The sequence below is a fragment of the Paralichthys olivaceus genome, chromosome 2, assembly GCF_024713975.1.
Source record: "Paralichthys olivaceus isolate ysfri-2021 chromosome 2, ASM2471397v2, whole genome shotgun sequence".
NCBI lineage: Eukaryota > Metazoa > Chordata > Actinopteri > Pleuronectiformes > Paralichthyidae > Paralichthys > Paralichthys olivaceus.
The window spans coordinates 6805616-6819933 of NC_091094.1; the positions used below are offsets into that span (position 1 = coordinate 6805616).

At 41.0% G+C, this 14318-nt stretch overlaps 1 long non-coding RNA gene across 1 annotated transcript; it reads left to right on the forward strand.

The window, feature by feature from the left end:
- The first annotated feature begins 388 nt into the window (after positions 1–388).
- LOC138411904 (uncharacterized) lies at positions 389–8590 on the forward strand. The gene is made up of 2 exons (XR_011244392.1): positions 389–3001; positions 7776–8590. It is a non-coding gene; the product is annotated as an uncharacterized lncRNA (long non-coding RNA).
- Positions 8591–14318: the final 5728 nt, after the last annotated feature.

Below are 14318 nucleotides of genomic sequence, written 5' to 3' on the forward strand. Positions count from 1 at the left end.
CCAACACAATTCTTTATGCAGCTAAAAGTGTGTGGATACAAGTAGAAATCAAATATACAAGTGAAAACAAGTTATAACACATTTTTAGAAGTAAAGTAAAGATGCAAACAGACAGTTAGCAGATGTGCACAGGGATGTTTAGACATGGATTGAAATATGAATTCATGAGCCCGACGACCTTTTAGTGATATTTTTGATGATAATTACATCTCAACAGCTACTCGAAAGGAAAGTGGTTCTTGATCTTTTGGCTTTTAACCTACTTAAAATATAGTTATTAGTTAAGCTACTTTAGACTCTTAGACCCATATTAGTGCAAACAGTAAATAAATAAAAGAAATAAGTGACATAATACAGCACAAAAAAATAAAAATACAACCACCACACTTTAAAAGTCCACAGGGATTAAAAACACATACAGACATTTGTTCCAGGTCTTTCCAAAAACAACTCAGTGAAGGACTTTATGATCATTTGTTTTTGATTTAGTTCATCGAAACATAAAATGATGCATTGATTATTTATAACCACTTATGGGATGTGAGCAACTAGATGTGATTCTTTACCTCTGGAAATTGACATATTTCGATAATTTATGAAGGAATGTATATGTGAAAGTATATCCAGAATAAGAAAAATGAAAAATATACATGTTCTTTCTTTATTAGATATTCTTATTAATCCTTGTGTGTGGACCTTGTGGCCTGATGGAACAATAAAGTGACACAGCAGTTCCTTCTGTCTAAATGAAATGTAACAGCCCTGATGTGATCATTGTTCTGATGTAGGTGATATGCGTCAATATAAATAGAAATGCCTATGTCATATTTTTCATAATGCTTACAAAAACAGAGCAATAAACTCACTCGGCACAGCATCTGCTCGTTACATCAAGGGGAGGTAGTTTATGGAAAAAAAGTATCGACTATTTTCAACCTCTTATGGGTTGTGAGCAACTAACTGTGATTTTTACTACTGGAAATGGAAACATTTGTAATATTTATGAAGAAATGCAGATGTGAAAGTATATCCAGAATAAGAAAAATGACAGATATACATGTTCTTTATCAGATATTCTTATTCATTCCTTTTAATTCTTGTGTGTGGCCCTTGTGGCCTGATGGAACAATAAAGTGACACAGCAGTTTCTTCTCTGTATACCATAATAAATGACATTCAATAGCCCTCGTGTGATCATTGCTCTGATGTGGGTGATATAAGTCGTAATAAATATAAATTGTTTATGTCATATTTTTCATCGTGCTTAAATAAAACAGAGCAATAACCTCTCGGCACGACATCTGCTCGTTACGTCAAGGGGAGGTAGTTTACGGTAAAAAGGCTCCATTACCATGTGATTTCACCGATGTTTGTAAACATGCGTCAGCCACATGTGATTCTGGCGATGAGGAAAGACTCTACAGCCGCTCGACCAATCAGGGAGCGGGGGAGTGTCAGGGGGCGGGGTATGCGTGTTGCGCTATGGAAAATCGTTAGTGGGACAAACTGTGTCCAACGCTACGCACCGACAGCGGCGGAGAGGCTGAAACCGGAGCCTGATGGACCGGGGACCGGGGGCTGACAGGCACCGGCTGCTGGACCTGGACGAGCCTTCTTCCGCCTGGCTGGGGAGACAGCCTCCGGGAAAACGCGTAAGTTATCTGTGTTCAGACGGAGCAAGAGCGACCCCGAACGCTGCGTATGTGGCGTAGAGAATACCACTTTGTAATTCACAACCAGGCGAGTGCTCGGTGGGAATAAAGAAAAACACCAGAGGCGCAAGTGTGAAGAACATCAAAGGCAATAAAAGTCCCGTGTTCGCCATCGCACCGTGCGCGAGAGGGGGTGGGGGGGTTAAAACGGGGGGAAACGTCGTACACACTTTTTTCCCCCTGCTCATCACGAGTGTTTTATCATCGACATGACAACAGGTAAATGAAACTGCGTCAGCGACAGGAAGCCGAGAAACCACACGGAATCCAAGAGGGAATTTCCGCTGCTGCGATGGTGGAGCGGTGGGAAACTTGCGCTTCGTCCGAATCCAACGTTAAAAACGAGGACGTAAACAAAGCGTGGAATCGGTAAGGATGGCGTGTGAAGGAGGAAGGAGCTCGGAATAGGATGCTGCGCAAGAGATGGGTAGTGCGTAATCCTTGTTGTGGGAGAGGACGGTGTTACGCAGTTGGTATTGGCACGACCATTTAACACCTCATGGCCTCGTGGTCTTTATTTTCTGACATTATCAAATGTCACCGCCTGATTTTTCTACAAACACAATAACATCAGAGCACTCTCCAATCGCGCACTGACGCGCAGGAGGGCTGTTCTGTTGTTTGCGTAATTTCAGCAGGAAACTTGACGCGTCACAAGTGAACAGCACAATGGTGACGCAGCTTGTTTAGTTTCACCATGTGTCAAACAACATTTGCTGCGTCACAGAGATCCCGGGAGGATCATTCATAGTAATCTGGCTCTTCTTAGTGCGCACTTGAGACGATGAAAACAAGTTGTGTTACCCGGACATTAGGGGGCGCTGTTGAGCATTAATGAGCAACACAATCCCTTGGCATCACCTATCTGCTGAGGGATGTTGACACACAGGTATTTCTCATCTCTGCCTGAAAACAGCAACTGTCACTTTTCCTTTTTCTTTATCTCTTGGACCTGTTTTGTATTCATAACAGGGGCAAACAATGGGATTATATAACTCCAAAGTTAATTTCCAAAATAATAAAAAATTACCATAACATAGCTTCATCTGTTTGCTCCTCAGAGTCTTTGTTGCCATTTAGCAGATTTGCTTCCTCCTGCGTCGGAGCTTGCAATGGACACCAGCCACAGCGCAGCAGGACACGGACACGCCTGATGTGATGACACAAGTTGCTGTTGACTCAGAGGCCGCGGGCCTCTTGAACCTTCCTAATGACCCCGGTGAAGAAAAAAAGGGCGTGGTGCCTCTCTACCTCCGCTTACCTGCCAGAGGGACAGGAGAGCTTCTGAGGTGAAAATTAGACACACACACACACACACAGAGGAAAACCCTTAATGACAAGTGGATTTGTTCAGTCAATGGGTGAATCAGCAGTCGACCTCATGAGCTGCTAAACTGCTGGCAAGGAAATAGTAAGAGGGGGAGAGGGAGAGAGGGAGAGACAGAGGGAGCGAAGGGGAGGGGAAGGAAGGAGAGCTTTAGAACTTTAATTATGTGTACTGAATAGAAACTTGACTCCAGAGGGAATGTCATTAGTAGTTTTGAAACAAACAGGTAAAGGTCATGGGAGGAAGGAGAGGCCGATCACTGAGAGAGTGTCAGGGATGGCCTCACAGCAGAAATCCCCCTCGTCTTACTTAAGTTATTCTGAAAACAGGGGTCAGATAATCTTCTTCACGCTAAAGCTCAGCAGAATCGTTTATTGATTATCGCGTACTTCGCAGTCGTAATGTTTACCGTGTCTTCCCGGGGCTGACCATTAGAACAAGTGACCCACTTTCACCGACAAGGAAACGTGACCTCAATAGTTATTTTGCTATTCTCTTTCGGGGAGGGGCGCTGCCTCTCGAGTCAAACAAACAGCAGAGCACAGTAGCACAAGAGGCCTCAAATGAGCTGCTTTCAACTTAGTTTCATTCAGACCTCTTGGAGGAATGTCTCAATAATGAGGCAGGCAAATGCAATTCAGCCGATAATGTGAGGCCAAAAGCTAGATGCAGCAGGAGATCACTTTTAAAAGACAGTGGATAGGCCTTGCGGATGTTTTGGGGGCCGGCATCACCTGTAGCCCTCGTGAACCTTCAGAGGGAAAATGTTTGAGCGACCTACTGCCTTTTAAAACAGATCCCTCCTACGCACAGATTATAGGAAAGGAGGTGGCCCCGAGCTGAGAGATGACAGTGCTAAAATTAAACTCGGAGCGCTGCTGGCCTCGCTAGATGATGATGTATTATTAGACAAGTGTGAGGCAGGTATCATTAGCAACCAGACACCTAACATGCTGCAAAAGAAGAGTCGGGGTACTGTAAGCTACTGTGCTGAAACACTTCTTACTGCCGTTATTAATCGCTTCAGTTTTACTTTGCAAGATTAGTTTCGGTAAAGATTTCTGTTAGATGGACAATCCGAAGGAGGAGGATGACATAGTGACGCAGCTTGTGCTTCTGTGCAATATTTACTGATATCATTTGGGGATGCCAGCCAGATTTCCTCCCTCCCTTCCTGAAGACCTGATGTGTTTTCACAAAGACACCCTGTAGCCCTGTAGCTATTTCAAACGTGTATCTGTACTTTTATCTGTGGCCATTCAGCTCATAAAATCGCTCCTGTTATCAGCAGCTTCTCTGATATTTCCCAACAGCCCGAGACGGAGCCAGAACAGAGTGACAAAGTGTAAATCGCCTCTTCTATTTTCATCCGCCGTGCAGCAGATAGAACAAACAAAGTGTCAGGCTCATCTGAAAGTGTTAAGGCTCTGAATATTTCCCAATTTGCTGCGTGGAAGAGAAAATGATACAGCATTGAAGGAGTTATCTAAGCTATTAAATGATCCACACACAGTTTGTGTGTGATCAAATTGAGCAGCCAATTATGCTCATGCCACCTTTGGCTTTGATTCGTTCAGAAAAGTATCATGTGATTCCTGTAAACATGAACTGGTGTAATAGTGACACATTAATAGAAACTGTGAAAAAGCTAAGTTTAACTGTGGTTTTGTAGACACAAAGCCACATTTATAAATATATCTAAGCTTCTTCTTTATATATATTAATATAATAATGATAATAAACTTGTTTTTATACAGCACTCTTTTTTAACAATGTTACTAAGTGCTGAACAACAAGAAGTCAACCAAAAAAATAAAACAGACAAGGTAGATGACTACAAGGACGTTTAAGAGATAAAGCAGTAAAAATGACTACGTCAAAATAAAACAAATAAAAACAGTATAATTAAAAACAAATCAAACAAACCTAAAAGAAATAAAAACAGATTGAATACAAACTATCAAACATTCAAAAAACAACAATATAGCAAATACAAATAAAACCAAGTAATCATTAAAAAATGTAAATACGTAAAAAGCAAATCAAACATTTCACAAAGCTTCCCATGTGTACGATAGAGAACTGTGAGTTTGTATAATCTGTAGTAGTTTTACTTTATTTTTCAAAGGAGGTTTAATAACACAGTACCTTAACAAGTTTGCCCCTCTCCCTCCTGATAAATTAGGACCTCTAATCTGTAAGAGGATTAACCACCTACACTGTTTACACGTGCACACATGCACACAACCCCACCCCCTACTGTTACGCTAGCACAATGTCACAAACATACAGGAATTCAGTGTTTACGTCACCCCGCTCTGATGTTGTGACCCAACCCACGATGACTTTCTCTCTCTATGACACAGTTTGTCCTGAGGGATTTGTTACTATAGTGAAGATATATCATGTTGCCATTGTCTGTATTTGCTTCTGATTGAAGAATTATTCCTATTGTTGATTATTATGTAACAGCTTCGGTCACAATTTGTTCCTGCAGTTTGCTACAAAATCTGGACAGCAGACAGAGTTTGATCTCGTTGCTGCAAATTAAAAGCGATAGTTTCGCAATTCGCTCTTGTTTTGGTTTTCAAAAGGGGCCGATGCGCCTTTAACAAGCAGTAGATGGTCAGGTGACTTGGCTGGGGAAAAAAAAAACTGGGTCTGGTGCGGAAAAGCAGTCGCTGCAACACACAATAGACATCGAACAGAGCTTGTAGTAAAAAAGAAAAAAACAGAACAAGGGAGAGGTAGATAGAGAGTTCACAAATAGAACTGTTGCATGGGAGGAGTCAGAAGAGCAGGAACAAGGAGAAGACCGATGAAAACAGTGCAGCGGCCCTCAGACTTCACTGGGACTCTGTATTTGTGTAAACACTGGGAGTGCTCGTCCAATTCCAGGGTATTTTAAGCGTTTGTTAAGGTCAAAGTCCACTTTCACAAAACAATAACAGCCATCATATATGCCCGCATTTTATTATCAGCGGTGATACTAGTATATTTAATAATACAGCAAGGGCTTGTGTTTTTAAAGCCAAGACACTAAACAGCCAGTGAAGAGGATTAGGGAGTGACAGACAGGGAAATTGTCCCAGAAAGACACATGAGGGTTTTGGATTAGTTGCTATACGTCACCTTTTCCCATGGACGGGACAACGTCGTCTGAGACACTGACAAGACAGGATAATGCCAGCCTCCCTGTGCCAGTCCTACAAATAGAACCCAGTGAGTTTTCCACATGAATTCTCTCGGTATTGTGGTGTCATTCCAAAAGAGACAGTGACAGAGACCGTCTCGAAACCTGTTCCCATAATGCAATGCATGCTCAGGGCCAACCGGGGTTCACTCTAATGAATCCTTACCTAGTTCAGGATCAGCGGATCTGGACGCTGGTGGCTGACGCAGGAGGGGACACAGGATCCTATTGTGCTTTACAAAGAAGTCTACGGGGAGCTGCGGAGATTTACTTTTCCACAGTATGATTCATAGACTCCTGGTTTTTGTTGGGGTTCATCTCTGGTGCCAGTCTGCTGCTGTGCCCTTTCTTACACTGAGATCCTGGTTATCTGATGCACTTGATGCTGCTGTGTCATCTCAGACGTGCTGGCCATGACTCAGTGGTGCCTCTCATTGTTCTCTGTGCCGGCAAACAGCTTTTTCTTTCCTCTTTTTGCATTATCTTGAGTTTTGGGTTGTTTTTTTGTCTCTCCATTTGGAAATAGCTTGAACAGAGGTGGATCCAGGGGCAGGGCTAGGGGGGCGCTGGCCCTAGCTGAAATCCGACTGGCCCCCGAAGTGCCCCTACCCTGTCAGAAGTCTTTAAAAGAGTCATTTATTAACAATACATATGGCGATTCGTTAAGAAGTTCTATTTTTTAAGTTTGTGCGCGAACAATGAACTGATGTGGGGCTTTGCGATGGAGCTAACAGTAAACAAGAAATGACAGTTGTTTTTATGTGGCAGCAGCATCAGCTCAATGCTGATTTCGGGGAATATGTGAAACGTAGCATTTTATATTTCATTATATTTAAAGATAAATTACGATATCCCATGTTTCTAGCATGTATTAGAGTAAAATGTAGCTCATGCAGAGGTTTCACTTCACAGTGCATGTGATTGGAACAATGTGGTTTTCAGTTTCAAGTTAAATAACCAACCGCTGAGGTGATGAGTATCATTATATTTCATGCAATTTCAGCACCACACCTCAACTAAAACACGGTGTTTCAACCCTTTACTTTCTACAGGCAAAAGAGCTTTTATATTGTGAGACTAATAGATCATAGTTGTTCTTGTCAAATCGCCACGAAAGGAACAGATACGTGCCCTAAAGTGTTGGAACTTGTTTGCCTGTGTCAGAACAAAACTGGAAACTGCGTGCGTAGCAGTATTTTGTTTTGGTGTGAGCCATTACTGCCTCTTTCCAATCTTCATTGAAACATATTTTGGCCCGATGACGGATCTGTGGGGATGGCATCAATAGGCAGCTCGGCAGTTTGAGCTTGGAAAAGAGCATTTTCTCAGCAGGAAAAATAAATGAGTATCAATTCAATTAGATTTCTTTACACAAATCAAACGCACCCTCTGATAGATTGAGCCACTTTTGTTAATTGCATTAGAATAATTTACCCAGTAAAATCCATTCAATATGATTTATCATCTAATTGGCTAATCTGATATTGGCAGAATCAAATCAATCAGAATTATGTTCAAAATTTTTTTTTTACTCTCATTTCAGGTGGCGAAGTGGCTTCCAGATATTTATTCTCAAAGGCATCCTCCCCAGGGAACTGGTTTCAGATGGTGTCTTAGAGAATTAAAATACATCTAGCACCATTTGAAATCGGTGTTCTTGGGCAGGAACTGACTTCAGGAATGCCGACAGTGTGGATTACAGTTTGTTGGCAACGTTTGCATCGATATCTGTATAAACTCTTCCAGATTCATGATATATTCAGTCAGTTGAACAGGTGTTCTCGACGTGACCGGTTCTCCATGCGGCGCCACACTTTTCCACTGATCCCCAGAGAGCAGTGTCAGAGATCAGTCCACTGACCACTGGACCCCCCCACCCCACCAAGGCTGACCGTTTTCCTCTGGTGTTCAGAGTTTCCATCATGTCTAGCACCATTAGAAATCGGTTACAATGTGGAGGGAATATCAACACAGACCTTTTACCTCAGCAGCTGCACGATGGAGTTTCTGTAGGCACCAGAAGATGGCAGCATTGAGCTGCCGTTTCGCTTGAGGTTGCCGAGTTAAGTTGGAACCCTTGAGGCCGTGGATGATCACCCTGGTTACATGTAAGTGGAACAATTCATGTAACTGAGTTCTTGTTTTACCAAGTCGCCTTCACTTCTGTCCTTGAACAGAAGATAATAAAGAAAGATATGACCTGGTTAAAGTCTTCAGGTTGAGAGGTTTTGTATCTGCCCTGTACTTTATGTGAGTTTTTGCTGAGATTTAAATATTTGAAAAGTGCAAATGTTCTGTTAAATTAACCAGGTTTCATATTGTATTTCCAATAATAAAATAAAGTTGTATTTTCGTGAAGTTGTCAACTTGTCCAGGGGTTTCTGTTCGACTCTTTTGTGTTTGATTTCTTTTTCATAGAAGTGACAACTAAATGAAAGTTTTTTCATTCTATCACTGTGACCATCATGTCCTCAGTTCAGTTTATAAAGTTTATGCATTTCATCGTTAGACGCAGTGTGGAGGTAATTCTTTTGAGTTTTGGTGCTTTAACTTAAATGTAATGATAGCGTGTAATCTTTTGATCCGTGTCTATCTGACGTTCTCATGCTCCAACACCTCGAAACTCGATGGCAAATAAGGGCTATTGTTAAACGTTTAGCCTGCAACTGTTCACCTGTTACCCTCCACATGTCGTGTGGGTGGCATACACATTCATTCATAATAGTAGCTAAAATGTATAAATGATCATGAACTCACATTGTCATGGTTAACAGGAAAATAAATTATGGACCTTTATAGGTCTAATACAAAAATATTAATTTTAGCACCGACGAGTATAAAAAGCATTATTTGACACTAAAATAAGGCAAAATTAAGTTATGGTGAATATTACATTTTTAGTCTTAATGCCTCCATAGAGTCCCTGGGAATTTCTTAAAGTTTCAAATGTTCAAAGATGAACAGCTTGGTGGTCAAAGGTTGCTGTGACCTCACAAAGCACATTTGTTGACTTGTGAAAATTATATCTCAAGAACACTAAAGTTTATTTCTTTAGATCTGGTACAAAAGTTCACTTGGAGTCAAAGAAGAACTGATTCGATTTTGGTGGTCGAGAGGATATGGCCTCTCAAGTCCGGTTTTTGGCCTCTGGATATTTCAATTCTGCTTTAAGGGAATTTCCTCAAATTTCGACCAATTGTCACGCAGACTCAAAAATGTACAGATTGGATTTCTGTGGTCAAAGGTGACCTCATATTTCCTCATATACAGTATGTAGACTGAAACTGCACAGGAGGCATTCACTCACAGGGCAGTTATGTACTGTCTTGTTCAGCTACCTCATTGGCTGGAATGTGACTAGAACATGACTGATTGTTTGCATAAATTCAAGGATCTTTTATTCTACCTAACATTCTTCTGTTAATGTTGATCTGCCAAAATAAATTATGTTTGCTTTTAGGGAGAAAGCTGCACTGATAATGTTTCATCACATTATAAATATATGTGTAAATGTGCCAAGTCGTACTAGTGTTTCAGATGTTATGTTTCAAGTTTCATTTATCATATATCATATTCATTTAAGTGCTGAATGATAAAAAGACAATGTCATAACATAACAATAAAGTAAGCAAACAGTACCTCTGCTGTTTGAGGTATAAATAACAGATACCAGCACTTTTAGCATCATCTGAAACTGTTGAACCTCCAGATACAAAACCATCTCCGTGAAGCTTTTCAAATCCTCCTTTGACATTTTCTCTTACAAGTAAGTAACAGTGTCTGAACATGGTGAACTGCTGGGTAGAGCCACCGGCCACTTTCTGACGACTCCCCTGCTGTACCTGCAGACATCCTCACACACCCTTATGAGTGTTGTTGAGCTCAATCAAAATAAAAGCTTCAGATCCTGAATGTCCGCCCTGCCTCCTGCATGACCTTATTTTTATCTCTGGCAGAAGAGAGAAGATGCTGGCCCTGACGAATGGGCGAGGAGATATATTCATAGCACAGAGTGTGTTGCTATATCAACAGCAAAACAAGGACATGCTCATTCAGTGTCCTTTCACTTCGGAGTAAATATGAATCATAGGGAGTGTCTCTGTGAAATACTGATCATCATCATGAGCATCATCAATTTTTGATTCCGCACAGCCCTGCTTAGACTTGCTGTGTCTGTCTCACTGGGATGTGGTTAGAGTGACTGGTGTGCTCGGTTGCACAGTCAGTTTTCCACCGCCCTCAGCAGATGACGGAGGCCGATGGATGATTTAAATGAGAGATTGGTTACATCAGAATTAAAGAAGAAAATATAGTAAGAGGGAGATCATTGTTCTGTAAAGCCACACTCTGACTTGTGTGTATAAGAAATAGTGTTTTAGTCTCTTCCAAATAAAATGTACAAACATGAAAAAACCACAGTTCTCTCTCATACAGCCTGACTTGGTCTGGTATGACCAGAAGTTTATATCTGCTAAAGTTAACAAACTTAAAGGGAAAGTGATAATCGTTGTTTTACACCTTCTGGTGAGGTCACATTATCTGATCCTAAACACTGTCTTCACCTTGAGATGTCTGACGTTCTCTTTCCTAGGAATTACTGGGAAATGTTTCCGTTCTTACTTCTCACATTGAGAAGTGTGGGATAGGTTTGATCAGTAATTCAGCAGAATACATAAGATCTATAAATTCCTACTACATGAGTTCTCAGACATGGACTCGTCTGGACATTTGAGTACAGACATTATCCGGACTTTCCTTTCCCATGAAGAATAGAAAGAGATTTTCCGGGTCAGACACACCCACAACAACTGTAAAATGTCTGTAAGGTTCAGGTGAGGGGTGTGGCCTGGGTGAAACAGGTAGGAACAAAGACATGACAAAGACATTTTACTTTGGAAATCACAGTTTTTGACGAACAAAACCTCTTCAATATAATTATTTAAATTATCCTTCAAAGGAGCATGACCATCTTCTATGTGCATGGCTCCTCTTTTTCATCCTGAGGCATTTGTATTCCTTTTGTTTCTTTCAGTTTTGTATCTGTCACATGTCAGAACCGTCATCAACGTGCCCACCTGTGCAAGGTTTTACTACAGGGCTGTCATGAAAAACTCACCACTTCTCTGCTACTGTCAAAGTTGGGGTATACCTCTCATTTCTGTGGCATGTGGTCGAACCACATTGGACGTAAAAAGTGTTTGTATTTGTTCTGAACAGTCACACCTGCTAACAGGGAGGTGAAAAGAGGGGAGAGACAGGTTCACTGTGTAAATATGACCACAATGGTACATTCATGGTGTTGGAAATATACATGGAAAAACCAGAAAAGTTGGTGAAGAGACAGGACAATGATGCCTCCATCTACAGGGCGGGAGGTCCCTGGATGGTTCAACGATGAAATCAACATCAGTCACATGGAAATTATCTTTTTGAAGACTGGTGTAGAATCCCTGCCAAGGTGCACTGAAGCACGAGGAGGCCCGATGCCTGATGAAGACACCATGTTGCCCATCGGTCAAGAAAGAGCTTGACGGATACAGTTCATGGTCCTTCATTCTTTACTTTCTCAGCCTCCTCACACCTGGTTAATCGCTGGATAATTCTGATGCTGGATAAATATGATGCTGGATAAATATGAGTGGGAGTTTAGATGTTATAACGAGTTCTTCCGCTCAGGTACATCTTTGTGTTGCATTTCAACATTTGATGTTATTCTGAGATTGCTACTCATAGCTTAAAGAAGCCACTGTTTAGCACAACATAGGCATCGCCTAGCTTTTACATTACACTTGTGGTTAAGTCCTTGAAAATCACAACCACTATTATTGGGCCACCAATATCAGGATTCTCAAGCACTGGCTTCAATATGAGGCTTTTGATCCTCCCCCTGCATAGCTGGTTATGGAGGCAGGTTCAGCAAAACCAGTGACCTTGAAAGCCCTACCCCCCCCTCGGCTTAATAAAGTCACTCTGGGAGGAGGACCTGGGGGTGGCGATATCAGAGGAAGTCTGGACAGAGATTTTGAGATGGGTACATAAATCCTCTATTTGCGCTAGACACAGTCTTATTCAGTGTAAAGTTGTGCACCGTATCTATTACACTAAGGCTCAACCGGCTAAAATTTATGATGGTGTAAGTCCAACTTGTGATAGGTGTCAGCAGTCTCCAGCAAACCTTATACACACGTTCTGGCATTGTCCATCTCTACATAATTATTGGGTTGAGATATTTAATACCCTGTCAGAGGTAGTTGGGGACAAAATAAAACCAAATTCTCTGAGTGCACTGTTTGGGGTTGCCCCCCCTTCCCCTTCCCTTTCTAAGTCCAAAAAGGATGTACTTGCTTTTGCTACCTTGCTAGCCAGAAGATTTATTGTTATTGATTGGAAATCAACGATTCCGCTCAGTCACGCACGCTGGATTAGAGACGCCCTTTATTTTCTGAAGTTGGAGAAAATTAGACTGTCTTTGACTGGCTGCTCCAGTAAATTTGGGAAATTATGGGGCCCATTCTTTCAATTCATTAAGAAGACAGATCATTATTATTATTTTATAAGTTGTTCAGGTATGCAATACTATTTCAATGACCACTTTCATTTTTTTTGTTGTCTAAAAAGAAAGAATGTATACTTAACTCCTTGTAAATGTTTTAATGCAATTGTATACATCTGCAAAACCCAATAAATAAAGTTTAAAAAAGAAAAAAGAAAAAAGAAAATCACAACCAGCTGCAAAAGGAAAGTCTATGACATAAGTGCCAAGTTGTGTGACTTAAAGGTCCAGTGTGTAAGATTTAGGTGAAAGGGAACTATTGGCAGAAATTTAATGTAGAATAATCCTCATGATGTTTTCTCTAGTTCGTTTCATATAAATTGCATAAATGTAGTTTTCTTTACCCCAGAAAAGGTCCTTTATATTCAAATACTTTATATTTACACGGAAGGGGGTCCTCTGTACTGAAGACACATAATGATACAACAGAATGAAAACTCTCATTCTAAGGTAATGAAAACACAATGATCCTTAATTTCAGGTGATTCTATGCTAATATTTATTTTACTTTTTAATTTAATTTAATTTTAACTATAATTTTATCATATGCTTATGTTTCTTAAAATTTGTTCTCTTCTTATTTGATTTACAGTTTAACATGTGTTAACGTTTAGTATTATCATTATCATTATCAACATATCATTCTGCTATAAGGCCCAACAGTTCTCATATAAAACCACATTCAAATTCACCAGAACAGATTTTTTTCATCAAGATCAATGAGAAATAAAGGGAAAGGTTGGAAAACAAACAAGAACAAAAAAATTGAAAACCCATGGGTCCACAACAAGATGTAATGAGGGCTTCCTTGGAACAACATTTCATGAAAATTGGCAGATGAAAACATGTAATTTGTAATTTGTAATTAAGAGTATGCTGTCCCATCACTGTTAATAGAAGCCCTACATCCTTCACACTGGACCTTTCTGTGAATCATATCGATGATGCTGAAGCTGCTTACAGAAAGAGCAGCTCCGTTAAAACAATAATGTAAACACTGAGATCCCTCGTACAAAGTGTTCGATGGGTTATTCATGGTAAACATCTGTTTCTGGTCTAACGCTGAGGCCACAGTGGGAACCATTTACGTCTTGTTTGTCTTCAGCTCTGAAGATCTTCGTCCGCCCTGCTCATGAGAACAGCTTTAAAGAGGAGACTCAAGACCAATCACTATTTTTCATTCTCCTCTCTTTGTTTGTTTTCCTCTTCAACAAAGTCTGTTATGCCAAAACCACTGGAACCACACCAGCCGCAGCATGTAAGTGGTTGAGAGCATGAATCACGCCCTTTGCTCCAGTCTGGAATGTTTATTCCACGCATGACGGAGTGTGTGTGTGTGGTTTAACTACTTGTTTACCTCCTGTGTAACACTGCATCACTTCCTCTGTGGTGAGGTGGGGGGGGGGGGGGGGGGGGGGGGGGGCCTGTGGTCATGCTCCATGCCCAGGCCTGATGATCTGGCCTCTCCCTGTCTGTGTGCTGACACACGTTTCAAAGAGGGAACACGGGATCAAGGTCCTCACAAGTTAATGT